Source organism: Vicugna pacos, chromosome 24, assembly GCF_048564905.1.
Source record: "Vicugna pacos chromosome 24, VicPac4, whole genome shotgun sequence".
Classification (NCBI taxonomy): domain Eukaryota; kingdom Metazoa; phylum Chordata; class Mammalia; order Artiodactyla; family Camelidae; genus Vicugna; species Vicugna pacos.
The window spans coordinates 10,742,549-10,763,761 of NC_133010.1; the positions used below are offsets into that span (position 1 = coordinate 10,742,549).

Below are 21,213 nucleotides of genomic sequence, written 5' to 3' on the forward strand. Positions count from 1 at the left end.
CTTTTTGTGACTTTGTCCACATCTGGGGCCAAGTCGTGGGAGAACAAAGAGGGAGAAAACACAAAAGGAGTTCACTCCAACCCTCCTGTAAATACAACTCTTCTTAATCAAAAGTGTATGCCTCCTTCTCTGAGTTTCAGGTGCCTGCAGGACCCTGCTGTTCTCACATTATTATCACAGCTGCTCTCACCATGGGATCACCTGGGGCAGGGGTTCAAGATAACAGAGAAAAGACTGAGAAACATGGGGGACTTCTACACTCTTAGTGTTTGGAGTCCCTTTTGCTCCTATATAAGCCAGAAGTTAGAACTCTGGAACTCTGTCTACACTGATGGCCGCTTTTGGGTTTGGGGCTGATTTGAGTCCAGACCAGTTAATACCAGAAGATAAATATTAAGAGCACCATCACAATGCTATTTCAAATTCTAGTCTTCTTCCTCAATCTGTCTGCTACCGTTTACTCTTCAAAGTGCTCAAATAGTTGCTTTCTGTATTTTCCCCAGGTTTATAGTCACACTTAATAGGAGAGACAGGTTCGTGTGTGCTTACACCATCTCAGGCAGAACCCCTCCCTGTTCTGCTTTTAGAATAAGAACTCCAGCAGCAACACGGAAGAACGAGCAAAGCCTGGAGCGAGCAAGCCCTTCAGCTGGGGATCCACTCAGAACTTTCCTCAACTTTCTAACCCCATGGTTTTCAATCCTTTCTCTCTTCTTCCTTTCTCTTCTTCTCCCTTCTTATTTTCCTTCATTCTTGTTTTCCTTTCTTTCTTAAAGCTGGAACCCTTTTAGTGCAAGGATCTTCTAAAAGGAACCATAACACAGGCAAAAGATAACTCTCAGATGCTTTGCTGAAAGCAGTACTGGTAGGGTTAACTACTTCCCCTTTAATACTTGATGCCCCCCCACCCTGCCCACAGCTGTGGATTCCCAGGGGCTCTGTTACAAGGACCCAATCACCCAATCACTCTAGACACCGGAGCTCACTGCCCATCTGCGTTTTCAAACACCACTAGTGGGTTATGAAATTGATTGAGTCCAGATCAGCAGTGTTTGTTTTGGTTTTTTTTTTTTCAGGAAACAAAACAGAATAGAAAACAGAGTGCATTTCATTTAAGGTAAGGACTGTTCCTATTTTTGCTCTATTTTATATAAATGTGAATTTTTTTTTCTATAGCTCTCAGCCACAAAAGTTTGGAATCTATTATTCCAAAGTCCTTCCCTTCTCTTCACCTCCACCTTCAGTGAGTCATCTAGTTCCTTCCATTTTCCTCTGGAACTGGCCTCAAATTCACCTTTTCTTCCCTCCATCACTGCCTCAGGTCCAGCCTCCACTGTCTCTCTCGGATTATAGCAACTGTGATCTGGCTGGTCCACCTATCTCAAATCCCAGTCTTTTTCTAATCCATGAAAGATATTACCACTGAATTTTCCAAAGCATTAACCATGTCAACTGAATGTGGAAGACCTTTTGACTCCCTCCTGCCTCGGGACAAGGCCCCTCCCATCCCCAACCCCCTCCCCCGCCCACGTTTCAGCTTCTTGTCCACCCCATCTGGGCTCCTGTGCCTCTGAACTTTCTGTTCCCATTAAGGGCTTCAATCCTAAGCTTATCCATTTTGAGTTAGTTATATGTGCCTTGCTTTTCAAAGAAGTTCTTACATATAAAATATATATTCATTCTACAAACCAGAGCTAGATGAAATTTTTTCAAAAAAGAATTTCTTACACATCGGTGACAACAACTCCAAAAAAACAATCCCACTTCAATTATTTGCCTGCTTGTTCACGTCCCTTCCTTTGGCCAAAGATACTAAAAATGCCAGGGAAGAAGTTGAAAGCTAATTCCTTCCTGCCAGAGTCATCTGACTTTTTAAACAAAGAGTTCTTAAACAATGCTGCCCTGAGTTAGTCTTTTAATAAACCCCGCATCCATTCTTTCCTTTCAGTCACTATTACAGCGAAATTACAGGTCACATGTACTCTGTAAATGAGCTCGGAGAGACCAAAGCTGCATTACCTTCTTAAGAGAATTATTCAGTTTAGGCCAAAATAGTTTTAATGCAATGTTGTTGGGGTTTTTTTTTAATGCCCAGAAATAACTACAGGCATATCATACATTTGACTATAAATTAGCCCTTTTTTATGACCTGGACAAGGCTTCTATTTGTAAACTGAGCATCCTCTTGTGTATTTCACCCTCAAGTTCCACCACGAGACAAAAGGTTTCTCCCACTAAAGTCTGATTTCAACTGACCTTCATGCATCACCTCCCCTCTATCTTTTCTTTCTTTTTGCATTTTGGGGTAACTTTTAATTTTGATAAAATTTCAAAATTAGAAAAACGTTGTAGAAATAGCACAAGGAACTCTTGCTTGCCCCTGTACCTTTTACCTAGATCCATTCATTGCTTCCACTGTGTACCATTTACTTGATCATTCTGTTTTCCTGAACTTTTAAACATATATTTTTCAATAAAAGTTGTATATATTTAAGGTGCCCATCATGATGATGTGGCGTGCCTATAGAGTGAAATGATTAAGACAGTGAAGCCAATGAACACAGCTCACATAGGGACCATTTTTGTGTGATGAGAACAGCCAACATCCACTCTCTTAGCAATTTCAGGAATTCAGTACAGTATCATTAACTACAGTCATTGGGCCTGTACATTGGAACTCTAGACTTACTCAACTGCATTCTCTCACTCTTGAACTTGATTTTCTTTTCACAAAAGCAGTAGGAAAGAAAGCCTATACTACAGCCATTTTCATCAGATCATGTATTTTTTACCACTTAACGATGTGACTGCAAATAAGTCCTCTTTATTTCAACCAAAAGTACAGAAAATGTAGACCAAATGTCTGAAAAATTTAAAAAAAAATTACCTTACCATAAGAGCAACTTTCTGCTACAAACCATTATCAGTGGGGGTTTTTGTTTGTTTGTTTGTTTTGTTTTTTTAAGAGGAAGGAGACCTGTGACTTGCCCATTGGGAGTGAAGAGGATGTTGCTGTGTTGTTGGGCACATTCAGTTCCTCCTGGAGGCCATGGAAGCACAAAATTAGCACAACTTTCTTAAACCAGAGCACAGTGGTGACTCTGACAATCTGCAGTGGTGAGAGTTCTTGAACACAAAGTTACCTCCAGAGAGGGGGGAAAAAACATTCTTATCACTAAAACCTTATCTCCTGGGAAGAGCGAATTCATCTTAAAAAAAAAAAGGGGGGGGGATTTCAACTTATTTTAATCAGACCATAAAATTTACTCTTCTTTACTGTGAAATGGATTTGCCAGTCCCCAATTTCCATTATGCACCAAAGCCCACAGTAAGTGTAGAAAAGAGGCTGATAATGTTGACATTCTTGGAACTAAGTGGAGGCCTTGGACTCTGCCTAATTAAGTTCTCTCCTCCACGTAACTGTCTGCCCTAAATAACAAGCCCAGGCCTAGTTTCCCCCAAGGGCAACTGTCAAAGAAGTACTCTTTCAACGCTGATCACTGCCTCAAAAATTAAGGAGAGTAAGCTGCCAATTCTAGACCGGAGACAAGAATTTAATCAGCAGAAAGAGCTCCAACAAGGTGTCAAAGTTCTGAGTCCCCTGCTGACGTTCAGCAGTATTTGCAATGCAAATTTTCGATGGCATTCTTGGAAAAATTTACCAAACTCTCTCCAGCCCTGAAATGCCCGTTTCCTGAAAAAGGTCCCCAAGATAAATTTTAAAGTGAATCAGGACTAAGGGCCTCTCTTAACACTTGCAAGCTTAATCAGAAACTCTCAGAGGAGAGAGGGTCCTCTGGATGGTTGGTGGGGCTCTTTCTGAGGGACCCGTCCCACCAGGGCGTCACACGGCCAAGCTCTCTGCAGCCTCTTCTCGCCTCCGACGCCACTCATTGGACTGATCTGTTTCTGCCCTATTCCTTCACCTTCCCGGGAGCAGCAAAGTTTGAATCCCAGATTCCCATGCTAAAGGTTTAAAAGTAAGCCCTCATGAGTCACCAATGCAGGAGCAGCCTTAGTACCGCTGGGGCGGCTGTGGCCTCAGTTACACCTCGGCTCAGTCTCGCTCATTCCACATTCCCCCATTTTTCAGATAAGCAGGAACCAAAGGCATGAAGAAAGGTTTAACAGATTAGCAGGTTTTGAGCCCCTAAGAAATTCTGGCAGACTCCTAATTTCTCTATGAAAAGAAAAACAGTCCTTTAAATTATCTGTTCTATAATGCTCTCCAGGACTTACGTCCAGTGAAATACCAGTGGAAGTACACAGTCCTCCCGAAGCATCTCGGAGCCAGAGATGAAATGAACCAGACAGAGACTCCCCAGGCCCAGCAGTGGCTGAACCAACCTGCTCGCCTCACAGACTCAATCTAACCCTGCTTTTCCCCCACAGGGACCTGCGGTGGCGCCGTGAGTCAGTGACAATGGCTGGCTTGACAGTGGCCCTGGGAGAAGCAGCTCCTCCCCTGGCCTAGCGAGGGGACACGCAGGAGGCATCCCCTCCGAGTGGTTTGCCTGTGTAAGCCTTTGTCACAGAGGCAAGAGGCAGGAGGCTTGGGGAGACCAAGCCCAAGCAGGGAGGTATGGAGCTCCTAAACCCCCAACTCAGAGAAAGGTGGGGTTGGTAGGAGCCTGAGTAATTAGAGGAGGTTTCACGGACAAAGACAACAGAGCCATATGTTAAAGGATGTGGCATACTTAACTTTCAGAAGACAGATGAGCTTCCGGGGCATGAGAAAAGGTAACCAATGGCTCTGCTGATTTCTGCCTTCAGGACAGAGCAGCATCCAGGAAAACTCACAGGACTTTGACCCCGGGAGAAGCTGGTTTCCATGTTGTCTCTAACGTTTCCTCATTCTAAAAAAAGTGCATGCAGGCCCCCCTGGGCCTCAGTTTACACATCTGTAAAATGGAAGATGCATCCAACCTGGATTCCACGTTGTCAGTGATGAAACGAGATGAGGTATTAGCACTCAGGTAGCTGATAGTCAGGCAGTTCTTGTTGATTGTGTTATGCTAATTAATCTCTCTGGACTTTCACTCCATCATCTGAGAGATACAAGGTTTATCCTGAAGACCTCCAAGAGCCTCTTAGCTCCAAAGTTCTACATCTCCATAACGTTACTCTAAAGCCCCTTGTGGGGGTGTAATGGCAAGTTCCCAGCACTAGGAGGCGCTCTTCTAATAAGTGTTTATACCTGCATTCCAGATGAGATGCGATAAAAATCAGAAATTTGCTGTTTAGCTACTTTACATATAGTAGTTAGCATCTGCACATCTTGAACTGAACTATTATGCTGAAAACCAGAAACTGACACAACACTGTAAACTGACTATACTTCAATACAAGAAAGTCAGAAATTTACTCTGGGGCACTGCTTAAAGCAATCGGAGAATTTTTCAAGTATATTAATTCTGTATTTCTAAGTCGGATTTCTGTATGTGTAGAATTTTAACTTCCCCAAAAAACCCCAGCTTACTAAACTTCCGAACTTACTGAAATCCTGCCCACGGCTAGTGAGTCCACGTCTAGAAGGGCACTGCTGCTGCCCCCTGCAGGGTGGCCCCTCTACTGCCCCCTGAAAAGGACCTGCGTCCTGCAATTACATCGGCTGCCAGCATCCAAGGCCCTGACCCTCCTCAGGGTCCTAAGGGGAAAATTGTTGCCTCGAAGCCTTACTCTACAGATCCCCATACTCTTCAGTACCTGATTTAATTGGTTGTGTGCATGACCCCATCTTCCCTGCTTGTCTGAGCTCCACAGGTGATCGGCCTGCACAGCCAGGGCCATGAACCACTGGTCGATGCTAAACCAAACCACCACCTAAGAAAGGGCTGAGCCTGGGTGAGGTACGGAGCTCTCCGAGCTCACTGTCAGTACCTGCTTCTAATCAAACCCAAAGGCCACCAGAGAAGAAACCAGCTCCCACTTCCAGATGACCCGTCTCCATGCTCTCAACCAGGGCGGAGAACTGTGGGCAGGGAGCAGGCAGGTGGCGCTGGTGCGCACCAGCCCCGCTGGCTGCGCAAATGGTCCAGGGGCCGCCTCATGTCTGTAGCCAAGCTTTACCTGGGTGTCTGTCCGATACGCACAGTTTCAAAGTTTCACTTTTACACAGTATTTTAAAAATCATGACATCACATAATACAATAAAGATTTTTAAATTTTGACAATCCCTTAGTATCTTCTCAAAGGACTTTATTGTGGATTCCCACAGTGGGATTTCAAGGACTTTTTAAAAATGTGGATCCTGTGTACTAGTTACTTGCCTACAATTTAGTTAAACCTAAATTCTTTAGAAGCATGACAGGCTTGCCAAATGTATTCTATGATATTATTTTATGTCTATTTTATGACCTAGAACAAAATCAAAATACACATAATAGAGAACCAGAAACCCTATTATGACTCATTCATTCCTGTCGGCTCTACATTGGTGATACTCAAAGAAAAAGAATGAACTTCCCTCAAAAAGAGAAAAATAAATAATAATCAAATCTCTAGGTTGATTGTGCATGTCCACTCTGTTATCTGCATTCCAAAAAGCTGAAATATGTGTGAACATGTTTAACACAGAGACACATTTAAAAATCAAGGCAGATGCATGCTACAATACGGCTGAACCTTGAAAAACAAATCATGCTAAGTGGAATAGGCCTGTCACAAAAAGACAAATATTGGGTGATTACACTCACATGAAATTTTGAAAATAGGCAAATTCACAGAGACCAGAAAAGGGGCTGGAGAAGGAGAGAACGGGGAATTACTGCTTAATGGGTACAGAGGTTCTGTTTGGAGGTGATGGAAACGTTTTGGAAATAGCGCTGATTTTAGTACAACCTCGTAAAGGTAATTAATGTCACTGAATTGTACAATTAAGAAGAGTTAAAATGGCAAGTTGTATGTTACGTCTATTGTACTACAATAAAACTAGTAAAAATGAAATCATATCAAAACAGTACTTGGCTAAAAAACAATGGCCTGATATCCATAGCAGAAAATCTCAAAGCAGCTCAGCCTCCCGGGGTGGGTGTCTGCTCTAACAGTGCCGGGCGGGTCCCCGCACACAAACAAACGTTAAGACCAGCGCGGCCCTGGCAGAGCTGACGAGGTCACCAGGCTGTGCGTCCACGGACCTCGCCGCCACCCACCCCGCCTCCGCGGCCAACACCTTAGACTCAAATCTATTTAATAGCTATTTCCTGGCCGCTGTAATCACACATTCATTAGAGCTGATTGTTTTGCCGCGCCAACGGTCATGACGGGCTGTCACTGGCGCGCGCTTTGTTTTCATTTCTATAAATATATGAGCATTTCACATGTCACCAGCTACTGAACCTGGATAAACACTTTAGACCATGCACTGTCAACAGGGGCAAGAACCAAGAGAAATGGTTCTTGGGGGCAGACACCCTAGATGTTACCATGGTTTATGGTCCTCTACAGGGACACAGTATGTCACAGATACACAGGGTCCCTGTGGCATTAAAACTTCATGGGAGTGGGTGGGGGTGGTTTAAGAAAAAAATGTATTGTAAGGCTCCTGAGGGAGATGATAATAATAAAAAAAAAGTTGACAAGCATGACTTCATACCTTATAATTAAAGATTTTCCTTCAACCAAAAATGAACAAACAAAACCAGCTACTCTTTACAAGTGGACAAAAAGGGGAAACAAACTAGAAGTTTTAACTGAAGACGAGCGTCTGGCTTCGCTGCAGGCCTCCCTCTAGACTTAGCAGCACATTGTGCAGCTCCCTGTGAGGGGCGCTGCCGCCATGTGGCCCGAGCTCTCTTGCTTTTCCCAGGACTGACATATGCATCCGTTCACGCCAGCAGCCAGGAGCATCTGCTCGGCACCAGGCACCCTGCTACGCCCATTTGGCTGGACCCACCTCATCCAAATGGATGGAGCCCCGCAGCTGTCAGGAAGGGAGAATGAAGGCCCAGACCCTTTGTTCCACCATCAGCCTTGGAAAAAACGAAGCAGGGGTAGGCCTGGGAAGTGGTCGCAAGTCTGGGCCCTGAAGTCAAGAAACCTGGGTTTGAGGCCAGGTGGCATTGCCTCTTACCAAACAAGCAACTCTGTGCAAGTGATTTGACCTCTGGGGCTCCAAATTCCTCCTCTGAAAAAAAAAAGTCACCATCTTGATTCTTCGTACGGGGCTGCAGTGAGAATCCACTGAGAGGTGATAATACACATTTGACTCTTGCAAGCTCAAGTAACTACTGGTAACACCCTCCCGAGGGAAATCATAGAACCATTGGAAAGGATACAGCTACCTGCCATGACTTCCATCAGTGGATACTGTGTACTTACACCCTCAGCAATCCCAGTAGGGCCTTGCAGCTCCCTCTGGGGCTAGCTCTGGCTGCAAGGTCAGCTTACAGGAGCACGGGCTTTAGCAGGGGATGCGCAAGTCACAGGGGCACAGGAGCAGCAGCAGGCAGGGTTTCTATGTCAGTGACGAATTTCAGCAACGTGTATCCCTCTTCATGCTACTTCATCTCGCCGAGATGAGGCCCACTCAAACGCGTCACTTTCCTCAAACTCAGACTCACAAGCAGGTGACGAAGTCTGCTGCATCGAGGGTATGATTTCAGGGGCCCAAGAAGGAACAGGACTTTGGAAAGCATGCGTCTCCCGAGCTGGCTGAAACTTTTCCTTTTCGGTAGACACGTGCTTCCATTCCACAAAGAAAAGTAAGGTTCAAGCATACCTCCCTGAGGAGGTCAGTACAATTCATGCTATGGGACAGAGGTTATCGGCACCAGAGCCCCTCACTCCTGCAAGGCCCCTTCCCACACCTTGGGAGGGGCCGTAGCAATGTGTTCTGATGGCCTTATGTTTATCTGCAAAAGAAAGGTACTTTAACACAATCACATAGGACCCTGGTCCCAATCCACCCTGGGTCCCTCCATCACACTTTCTCACATGGCAGGTGGTAAAATTATCATGGACATTTGGAGGATTCAGCTCAGGGAGGTGAAACAGGGGGATGTATTTATAGTTTGCCACTTCTTCCACACACACTTAGGTTTTTGCTGATTGTCCCAATGAAGGAATGATTTCCCCAAATATTCCTGCCACCCAATATGCCAATTCACTGGATTGTGTGGCCCAGGGGTCACACAGGACAAGCACAGAAGTCTCTTAGCCAGTGGCTTTATGCATAAGGAATCATGAATGGTGCCAAAATCAATTCTGAAACTTTAAAGGGCTCCCTTAATTCTAGGTAACTAAGGCATAGCTATATGCATTAACCAGGAAGGTTCCAGACTGTCATTTAAATTTCAGTAAATGTGATTAATGATGCAATTTATGGTGCTTTTCTCCTATTAAGAATCAAATAAAGATGTTTTTAATATATATCTGGAGACATAAAGCAACACTTCTCCCAGAGAACAGGTAAAACCAGAGAGATTATGAAACTTAGCTCCATAAAACATAATTACCAACCTCATAGGCCTGTAACTTCTGTCATAGCAGCACACTCTAGCCCAGAGAAACTCTCAGACACATGCACAAGGAAATACGTGCAGGAATTTTTATAATGTCTATGTTTGTAATGTGGAAAATTGAGGCAACTTAAGTGTCCATCATCAGATGGCTCATGAAACTGTGTGTGTCCACACACAAACAGCCACTCTACGACAAAAATCAATACACAAGGATGAGTCTTTATCTGGCCAAATCATGGAAAACCACATGTAACACATGTACAAAATGTTTTCTCCACATACAGAGTACTGTGTAAGGATTAGAGGTCACTATGCACAGCAGTCGGGACAGGAGCCACCTCTGGAGGGAGGAGGAGGATGTAACGGCAGGGCGTGATGCACGGCAGCTTCAGCAACACTAAGCTTGATTTCTTTAAGTGAACAGTGTGTCCACAGGTATCTGATTTGTCTTTATATGTCCCTTTTATACTTTTAATATTTTATAAGACATTTAAAAGAATAATTATCAAATGAATTCCAGATTGATAGATTCTAATACAATGATGAGTACATTCTTTAAAGTAGAAGAAAAATACTCAATTCAATCTCCCTAAAGTGCTATGTCATTTGGTGTACTCTGAGTTTTTATCCATATGAATGTTTTATGAGGTTGTAATGATGATATAGCATGGAATATTCTCATATATCATTAATGAATGTAATATTAAATGTTAAGCATTTTAACTTTGAAAAATCTTTGAAATTATCATTTAAAATAACCCCTAATATTTCAGTGCATAGATATGCCATAATTTTAACTACTCTCCTTTTCTTAGATTTCTTCTAATCCTCATTACAAATAATGTTGTACAGAATATTTTTCTGAGCATAATTTCTTTTTTCCTTTTTCGAGCTATTTAAGATATGTCCCCAGAGACAGGATTTTTAGGTCCAAAACTTTGATCATTTTGGGGGAATCATTATACATTGTCAATGTATTTTAAATATTAATGGCTGCCAAGACTTCTGCTTTTGGCCAAGATTAAGAAATAGGTATCACACTTCCCCTTCTGCTTAAAACATACAAAACCCTGCTGTACTGCTTTGAGAAAACTCTCAGGTCATGACACAGGGAAAGGGACCCTAGGCAGACCTAGGGTGTCATCAGACTGCTCGAGCTGGGAGAACAAGGTAAGATTCACAGGCAGAATACAACTGTGCCGCTCAGAGAAAGAACTTGAAAATCTTCAGAGGGTCTGCTTTGAGTATACAGCAGGATGCTAATCAGTGCACATAAGTACTTGAGACCAGGGAAAGAACCACCCAAAGGACTAGAAGGAAAAATACCCAGTGCTCGTCCAGAGCCACTCTCACCAGCCAGACTAGAATCTCACAATTCATGGGACATTGGGAATAGTACTCAGAAGAACCATGTCTTGGCCATGACGAATAATTAGCCTTGCAGTAAATGGTTCTCTGATACCACCTAATCTTAAAAGCAAACCCAAAAGGATTAAACTGCTGTCAAATAACTGCATCCCAGAACAAATTTCACAAATTTTATAAAAATACAAAAATATCAGCATGCAACAAGGTAAAATTCATTCTGGAATTCAATAAAAAAAATTAATAGGCATGCAAAGAAGCAGAAAAAGATGTTCCAAGTTTGGAAAAAATCAATCAAAAATGAAGCAAAACAGATATTAGCATTATCAAAGATATTAAAATGGGTATTATAACAGTATTCCATATATACAGAAAGTTAAGTAGGGACATGAAAAATATTAAAGAGATCCAAGTTAGACTTCTGGATGAGAACGAAAATTTCCAAGATTTAAATTAGATCAGATGGTACTAACAGCAGATTAAATAAGGAAGGAGAAAAGATGAGTGAAATTGACATAGCAATAGAAATGATCCAAAATGAACCACAGAGAAAAAAGACCCAAATGTGTCCTACAAAAGAACACGTTTTTCTTATAAAGACAAAAATACACTGAAAGTGAAAGGATGAAAGAAGATAAACCCAAAGAAAGCTGGAACGACTCTGCTAATATCAGACAGTATAGATTTAAGATAAATGAATATTGCCAGGGATGAAGAATATTATTTCAGAAAAATAAAGGGGTCAATTTATCAAATGGAAATAACAATCCTAAATGTTTACACACACTTTAACAGAGCTTCACTTCCAAGTACCTGAAGCAAAAATGAACAGAACTGACAGGAAAAACAGAAAAGCCCACAACTGCAGTTTTCAGCTCCAACACCACTCTCACAGTACTCTAGAGAACAAGCAGACAGAAAGTCAGTAAGGATATGGATGACTGGAACAAAACTATCCATGAACTTGACCTAATTGACATTTATAGAATATTCCTCTCAACAACAGTAGAATACATGTTTTACTCAGGTCCCAAGGACAGACCAGATTCTAACCTATACAAGTAGTCTCAATAAATTTAAAGGATTCAAGTGATACAAAGCATGTTCTTTGACCACAATAGAATTAACTTAGAAACCAATAACAGAAAGATTTCAGGAAAACTCCTAAATATTTATATAATAAATAACATACTTCAAAATAACCCAATGGTTAAAAAAGAAGTCAAAAGGGAAGTTAGGAAGTATTCTAAAATGAATGAAATGAAAATACAGTATATCAAAATATATGGAATGCTACTAAACAGCAATACTTAGAGGGAAACTTATAGCACTAAAAGTCTACATTATGAAGAAGAAAGGTCTCAAATCAAGGACCTCAACTTCCAGTAGAAAAAGAAGAGCTAGTTAAGTCCACAGTAAACAGAAGACAGGTATTAATAAAGATCAGAGGGTAAATCGATGAAATGAAAAAGGCAAACAATAAAGAAACCAATCTGGTTCTTTGCAAACATCAATAAAATTGATATAACTCTAGCCAGGCCATTCAGAAAAAGAGAGGGAGGAGAGAGAAGACACAAATCACAAGACCAGAGAGGAGACAGAAGGCAACACTACAGGCTCTGGAGATGTTAAAACGACAATGACAATAAACTATTATGAACAACTTTATGCCCTCCAAATTGGAGAACTAAGTGAAATCGACAAATTCCCTTAAAAACATTAACAAAATCTTATTCAAGAACAAACAAATAACTTGAATGGCCCAAAATACATTAAAGAAATAGAACTTACAGTTAAAATTTTTCCAGGAAGGTATCTCCAAGATATACTGGTAAACAAACTTTCCCAATGCATCCAATGAAACCAGCACTATCACGGTAACAAAGCTAAACAAAGACACCAGAGGAAAAGAAAACTACAGACCAGTATCTCTCATGGACAGAGCTGCAACAACAATAATGAAAAACTTTTAGCAAATCAAATCCAACAATATATTTTTAAAAATACGTCATGACCAGGTCGAGTTTATTCCAGGATAACAATTTAAAAAGGAATCAATGTAATTCACCATATCAACAACAATAAAAAAGATAATCACCACAGATGCAGAAAAATCATTTAACAAAATCTAACATGCTTTTCTGATGTAAACTCTCAGCAAACAAGGAAAAGAAGGGAACTTCCTCAAACTAAAAGGATGTCTGCAAAAAACACGTATATAACATTCATACCTAGTGATGAAAGATTGCTTTCCTCTTAAGATGGGAAACAAGACAAGAATGTCCACTCATCACTTCCATTCAACATTATTCAACCTTATAGCCAGTGCAATAGGGAAAGAAAAAATTAAAAGGTCATTTAGATTGGAAAGGAAGACGTTATTGTCATCATTCACAGACAACATGATCATCTAGGTAGAAAATCCTATGGGATTTCTATGGGAACAAATAAATGACTTTAACAAGATTGCAGAATACTAGATTGATACACAAAAGTCAGTGGGATATCTATGTAGTACTAAAGAACAATTGGAAATTAAAATCTTAAAAATACACCAAAATATAAAATGCTTAGGGATAGGTGTCACAAAAAATATGTAATGCCTGTACACTGAAAACTACAAAATATTGCTGAGAGTTATTAATGACCTAAATAAGTGAAGAGGTATACCATGCTCATGGATTAGAAGACTTAGTACTTTAAAGATGTCAGTATCCCAGAAATTGATCTAAAGATTCAGCGCATTCCCAATCAAAATCTAAGCAGGATTTTTTTTTTCCTAGAAATTGACAGACTAAATATAGAATTCATGTGGAAACGTGAAGCATCTAATGCAGGCCCCATGAAAGAGAAAAACAAAACTGGAAGGCTTACACTCCCTGACTTCAAGTCTTATTACAAAACTACAGTAATCAACACAGTGTGGTACTGGAACCTAGACAGACAAATAAATATTGTATATTTGAGAGTTTCTAAGACAATTTATCTTTAAAGTTCTCACCGGCCAATCAGGACACCAGAAATTGACATAACATTGTAAACTGACTATGCAACAACAAAAAAATAAATATTTTTAAAAAACAAATTTTAAAAATAAAATTAAAAGTTCTCATCATAAGAAAAAATCTTGTAACTATGTATGGTGATAGATATTAACTAGATTCATTATAGTGATCATTTTGCAATATATACAAATATAAAATAAATTATGCTGTACACTTGAAACTAATATAGTGTTATATGTCAATTATTCCTCAGTTTTTAAAAACCTAGAAAATATAGACAAATAATCAATGGAAGAGAAGAAAAAGTCCAGAATAGAGCAATATACATATGGGCAACTGATTTTTTAACAAAAGTTGGTAAAATTCAATAAAAAATACAGTTGCTAGGTTTTTTCACCAACAAATTATGCTGGAACAGGTGTTTATACATAGAAAGAAAAAAGAACTTTGAGCTATATCATGTGCAAAAATTAACTCAAAATAGATCATAGATATAAATTTAAAATTTAAAACTATAAACCTAGAAGCAAACATGGGAGTGAATCTTTGTGACTCTGAGTTGGGTAAAGATTTCTTAGATATGACACTAAATGTACATTCCATGAAAGAAAAAAAAACTGATAAATGAAACTTCTTGGAAACGTAAAATGCCTTCCCTTTGAAGGACACCATTAAGAAAATGAACATATAAGCCACAGACTAGGGAAATACCTGGAGATAACATATCCAGTAATGGACTTGTATCTAGAAAGAACTCTCAAAACTCAAAAAAGTTAGAAATAATAAGAGATAAATAAATAAAATAAATATTAAATACTAAGAAACAGACAACCCCATTTAAAAACTGGCCAAAGATTTAAACAAACCTTTCACCCAAAGAAGACAGATGGCAAATAAGCACATAAAAAGATAGTCATCACTAATCACTAAGCAAATTAAAACCCCAGTGAGGTACCACTTCTCACCCACTGGAATGGCTAAAATTAAGCAGACTAACCACACCAAGTGTTGGAAAGGATGTGGATGAACTGGACTCATACACTACCAATGGGGATGTAAAATTGTGAAATCCCTTTGAGTAAGTTTGGCAATGCTTCAAAAAAAGTCAAACACACCTCAATCTTAGGATTCAACAATTCCCTCTTAGGTATTTACCACAGAGAAATGAAAGCTTCAGTCTGAAAAACACTGGTACCCAAATGTTCAAAACAGCTTTATTTTAAATAGTCTAAAATTGGAAACACCCAAATGTCCAACATTGGATAAACATTGTGGTATGTCCATACAGTGGAATGCTAACTCAGCAATAAAAAGGAATGAGTACTAATAATGTCAATTTCAAACTAATTGTGCTGCATCCAAGAAGCCAAGCAATAAAAGAATGCATATTATATGATTCAACTTATATAAAAATCTGAGAAATTACAAACTAATCTATGGTGACAGTGGTTGCCTAGGGAAGGGCTGGGTGGGACTGGGGATGAGGATGACTACAAAAGGGCACCAGGAAACTTTTTTGGGGGATGGATAACTTCCCTACCTTGATTGAGGTGATGGTTTCACCTATGTATGCATATGTCAAAATGTATCAGATTGTATATTTTAAGCATGTGCAGATTATTGTATGTCAATTCCACCTCAAGAGCAGTTTTGAAATATCAATGATTGCACCTAACAAAATAGAAAAAGGAATATTCTACAAAACTGAAAGAACACAACAGTGTAATAAATCTACTCACCTCAGCTCAGTGAATGAACAAACTTTAGTTTTAAACACTCATCAAACCCAAAACTCACTTCTCTGCTTTAAACTTTTTTTGTCTCCAAAGCCTAAGCTCAAAACTTCCTACTTCATGAAGGAACCGGCTACCAGGTGCCCCTACACCAGGGTTACCTGGGGGCTGACAGGTCACCACAGGAAGGGAAGATCACAGAATGTACAAAGCTGTTAGCAGGTGATCAACTCCCATCAATGTTACTTTCCTTTCTGAATTTCTCTAGGGTTTTGCCATTTCACATTCTCTCTCCCTCCCCTTTTGTCTTATTGTATCTGTGGAGATGAATGTTCAAGGTCTTTGTCCTAGGTTTTATAATCAGATGGTTTAGCATGTTACAAATCTCTCTCTCATCAAGGGGAAAAAAACAGTATTCTTTTCTATCTTTGCTTGTTCTCCTCTAAGTCTTGGCTGTTATGCTTTGAAACAATGATGGTAAAGAGAAAGAAGGGAGAGGGGAGGCTCTCCCATCCCAGTCAGCACATTAGATCTTGGACTTAACCTGCACAATGAGCGGCCCTATGCTGCCGGGGGCTTGGCCTTTCCCTTCCCAAACTCTCCTGTGTCCTCCAGCCCCACAAGGAAGCCAGTCCCCTCAGCGTCACTGCAGGATCCAGAGGTTGGGGAAGAGCTCTCCCCAGGAGGCTGGCTTAGGGCAGAGAGGGATCAGCTCTGGAGTCCATGAGCAGGACTGACCTTGCAGTCCTAGCACACTTCTCACTTTGAGCTTCTATACTGATGTCTCCATAAATGAAAAAAGAACAAAAGGCATGAGGGAGCCAGCATTCAAGACCTGAAGAGAAGGATTAAGTAAATACCCAGTGTCATGGCTAACTGCTTCATGCCATGCATACTAGTAATCCCAATGACACCTAGTTATTATACCAAAATGCACTGCGTATAGTGAAGACACCAGTGCACAAGCAAATACACCCATCCTCACAGTCGATCCACTTGAGATCCTAAAGTCTAAGTTAAAAACAACTCACTACATCTTGCGAGAGGACCTGAACTCTCCTTAATGACTATTCCAGCCTGCCCCCTCCCTTCCTGCTGCAGGAGAAGGAACACAGGGAACTTCCTGGCGTGGCTCATTAATGCCAATGTCCCTGAAGAAAATAATAGACCAACATGTGAAAAACTGCTAGGCTCACCTCTGTGGATGCACCAGAGCTGAAACTCGCCAACCACCACACACAAAGTCACTTTCCGGCTGCCCAGGTCAATTTCCTTATGTCAAAGTTGCTTTAAGGCTGCTCAGGTCAATTTTTTTCAAGTATCAAAACTCTGAAGCACAAATGACTGGAACTAGTGCAGAAAAAACAGAACCCTGCTGAGTAACACACAATGTGGCATAAAAACAGCCCAAAGGCCACTAAGAATTAAGCAGTAAGTATACACTGGGAGTGGTAAGCAACCCTGACTTGTAGTAGCATTGAAAGCAGAGGATTACCAGAAACATCTGAAGACGGAGCGCCTAAGGAAATGCAGCCTGAAAGGGATCTCTTCTTCCTGGACGCCTACAAAAAAGGGCTTCTGGTACATTCAGCCCCAACACTTATTTCTCCAGGAGGAAAACCTGCCATGATACACACGCATAGATGGGAGACACAGAGTTGCCTTCCAAAAAGATCCTGCCAGGGAACAGGAGCCCAGTGCAGAACTCAGCAACAACCCACAAGCAATCATCTCTGCACCCTGCTTTCCTGACAGTCGCACGGGCGGAAAACTGTTTTTAAACAGTATTTTTTTATATACCAAAGTAGCAGATTTTTTTTAAAAATGCAAAGAGACATTAACATTTGTACCTATTTCTACATGTCCAAGAAGCAACAATTCAATTGTTCCTTCCAATCTCTACTTCAAGGAGTACCAAACATCAGCATGACCCAAAACCTTGACCTTCTCCATAAATTCTGCTAAATTGGGCCAAGTTCTTCTTTCAACAGTGTCTTCATAAAGATAAAGCATAGCTCATGCCAAGGAAACGGCAACTTCCCCACACTCATCAAAAATACACATGTACACACACACACACACACACGCATACACAGAGCAGCAGACATTGTTTCCAGAATTTAAAAACATTTCATGATAAACATCTCTGAGCTAATACGCTATCAGTAGCATGGCTGGTTGCTGAGGATTCAGAAGACATCACCCTAGATAAAACAGTCTGCCCACCTCACACCCGCCACCCGCCACCCTCCACCCCCAGGTCGCACTTGATTTCTCTTCACACAATCATTATGACATATACCCTTGACATGTTCCCATCTATGGCCTTGGCCAGAATGGAAAGTTCCATGAGGCAGGGCCGTATCTGTCTTGTTCTCCACTGTACGCCCTGGTCCTGGCTCACTGGGCACAAAATGAATGCTTCTGGACTAAAGTTGGGGAGGAGAGGGGTGAAGAGAGGCTGAGCATGGATAAACATTAAATTCTGAAGCCTCAAGTAAGAGTTGGCATTATAATTCAGTATCATTCTAGTATCTGCAACACCAAGGTTACCCTCAAACATTGCTTCACTGAATCCTCATGACAACACAGGCAGATAATATTATTATTCTAACTTTAGAGATGAGAAAACAAGATTTAGAAAGTTTAAGTTACTTGCCCAACACTTTAATCTGACAAAGCCCAACTTCTGAAGACAGGCTGTTTTTAATTTTTAAAGTTAAAATCATCTGTAAATTTTCTCTGCTTAGAGGTTTCTCTGTAGCTGGAAATGTACCCATCACTCTGTTCAAAGAAAACGCCTGGGGAAGACGCTGAGGAAGGAGGAGACACACCTGAGCTTCAGCAGGAAAGCGGGGAGCGGCGCTTGGCTGTCAAGCCCCGACTTGTCAGCCAACACTCACCTGCTTTTCAGGATTCCTCCAACACGCCTTTACTGCTCCACTACCCTGCTTAGTTCTCCTTGGCTCTTTTCAGTCTCCGGCCAACTTCACAGCTCGCCAAAACTTTTGCAAGTCCAGAGGCAAAAGTAGACGGTGGCTGTGACCGTGACGGGGCACTGCAGCGTCTGCAGCCACCCAGCCTCCGAGTGACTCAGGTGCCCAGGCACCTCACAGCAAAAGCTGACTCGAGACAGAATCTGATTCATCAGGCCCAGAGGATGCCTGGCCCCAGCTCATAAAGCATTTACCCACAGACTGGATGCAATTAGATGGAAACAAACAAGGAGACGTAAAAAGGAAAGTCGACACATGATGATTCAGAAAACATCACCATGTGTATCATCTCCACCATGAACAACCCGCGTGGGCGGAAGGCAGCACAACAGTGAGGACCGTGTGTAGGGGCGCCGGGCAGGGACCCCGTGCCAGCTTCCGGCACTGACTCCACAACCTGCATCTCTCCTTACGTAAGAGTCTGGTCAGGAGCCTGTCTTCAAGTGTAACACCCGACCTGCTCTGACATTCAAGCACCGCACTACAGAAACAAGCATAAGGATGTACCTCTAGAGAACAGCCAGAGAATTTCTCATTCACATGACATATTTAATGAACAGCTACTATATGCGAGAAGACTATAAAAAGACTTTAAAACTGTTTTATGTTTGGCATGAAGATTTAGCTACAGCTGTATTCAAACCCCTCCCCCACTGTCTTGGACAATTAATCTGGGGTTACAGGCATAAACTGCCCAGCCTCCATCACAGAGATACCTAAACGAGATTAGAAGCATGATCTTTTTTCCATAAACACTCTTATTTTAAGAAGTAGAACTGTTTTTGAAACACTAAGTGCTGGCAATGTTACCAAATACTAATTTAAAGAGTACAGAGAGCAAGTTTGGGAGAATAAGTACGTTGTTACAGTTGAGTGCCTGTCTCCACAGCACTCAAGGGGACTTCACCTTCAAGCCAACACACCAGGCCTGTCCCTCTACTTCCAGCAGAGTCCTGGTGGCTGGCAGGGCTCCTAGGTCTTCAGAACCTGAGCCCAGCTTGGCCTCGAAAGCTTTTCAGCATCTGGAAACTTCAAGAACGTTCTCTTTTGCTCATCCTGGGTAGACTAACGGATTAGAATTTCTTCTTGGCTCAGTGGGTTGCCGTTCTTCTGGGTGCCCTGAACCCTCCCTTCTCTGGACACAAGCAGGAAGGGTGCCTATGTGATGGTGTGCGGTCCAACCAGGCTCTCAACCGTGCAATTAAATTTGTGATTACAGAGATCTCTCTGCTGGTGAATTTCTCCAAAAGGGGTGTGTTTAGTCAGGGTTCTCCTGAGAAATGGAACCAAGGGAAGATAAATATACCTATAAATATATATTTATATAAAGATATACATACATACACATATATGTTAGAGATAACTACACACACAAGTATGTATGTATATATGTATACATACATATAGATTTATTTTAAGGAACTGGCTCACTGAGGCTGGCAAATCCAAAATCTGCAGGGTGGGCTGGCAGCCTGGAGGTCCAAGAGGAGCCCGTGTAGCAGTTCAAATCCAAAGCCCGTCTACTGCTGCTCCCTCTTGCTTGAAGGAGGCTAGTCTTTTGTTCTGTCTGGACCCTCAACTTATCGGACGAGGCCCACCCACACAATGACTGTGGCGTGCAGTCTGCTTTACTCAAAGTCCACTCACTTGAATGTTAACGGCATCCCCAAACCTCATAGAAACACCCAGAATGATGTTTGAACACATATCTGGGCCCTGTGGCCCTGCCAAGGTAAATACACTAAAATACCCAGCACACGGAGCTAAGGTATCCCTTCCTCCCTTCTTTTGTGCTTCCAGATGTACTAAATGTTTTTTTTTAATATAATAACATGTCCTTTAGCAATACAGGTGCCCAAGTAACTCTGAAGCCTTATAAACCATTTTTGACAACTTATAAACTTACACACCCCTTTACTGTACACCAGAAACACAACATTGTAAGTCAACTATACTTCCAAAAAATGAATAAATAAATTTTAAAAAATTTTTACCCTTTTACAGAGAAAGTCACACAAATCTCAAGTTTAAAACTTATTTTCTAAAGATGCCAATGTTTTTGGAGAAAAAATATCAAACTTTTGAAAATGAAAAAAAGTCTTTTAAGACAGACTTGATGCTTTTCCAACATAATTCCTTTTCAGCAAGTTGATTCTGGGAAACAGATGAAAACGCAGGGCGCACCATGTATTTTTATCAGATGGAAGAGTAAATGACAAAACCAAGGAATGTAACACAGAACACTCGCATAACTAAGTGGCCGTTCCTTTAACTTCTTTGCTGTTAATTTTAAAAGATACTAGCTGAAACGGTTGCCTATTATCTTTCTTAGAATTTACCAAACACGAACACTACTTTTTAATCCTTAAAAATAAAAATAAATTGAAGAGATTTGAGTCTGTAAAAAAGACAAAGGCACATCCACCCCATACCCCATGACATCCATGAGATGAAAAGTACATTAGCCGTGGAAACCATGATGGGTTGTACTTCCGGTTTGGGCTCCAGTTCTGATCTAACTTTCACAAGGCATCTGTCATCATAAAAAGACAAGGATGGTACTAACTCTACAAAGAGCTGTGGGGAAACCCATTAAAATCAACCTCATCATAAATAGCTCTATCCTCGGTATGTCAGCCTTTTAATTTCAGCG

General features: G+C 41.2%; 1 protein-coding gene across 7 annotated transcripts in view; it reads right to left on the bottom strand.

Annotated features, from left to right (window-relative positions):
* Positions 1-21,213, bottom strand: part of FHOD3 (formin homology 2 domain containing 3) — a 402,137-nt gene that overhangs the window by 177,484 nt on the left and 203,440 nt on the right. Inside the window, exon 1 of one of the 7 annotated variants that reach the window (XM_072948978.1) lies at positions 18,468-18,739. The exons of 4 other annotated variants lie outside the window; for them this stretch is intronic. The gene's annotated coding sequence lies outside the window, so the exon portion shown is untranslated. Of the gene's footprint in view, positions 1-8,319; positions 8,339-16,760; positions 16,867-18,467; positions 18,740-21,213 lie in introns of those variants that run through there. 2 more of the 7 variants (XM_072948979.1, XM_072948980.1) reach the window with 2 other exon arrangements.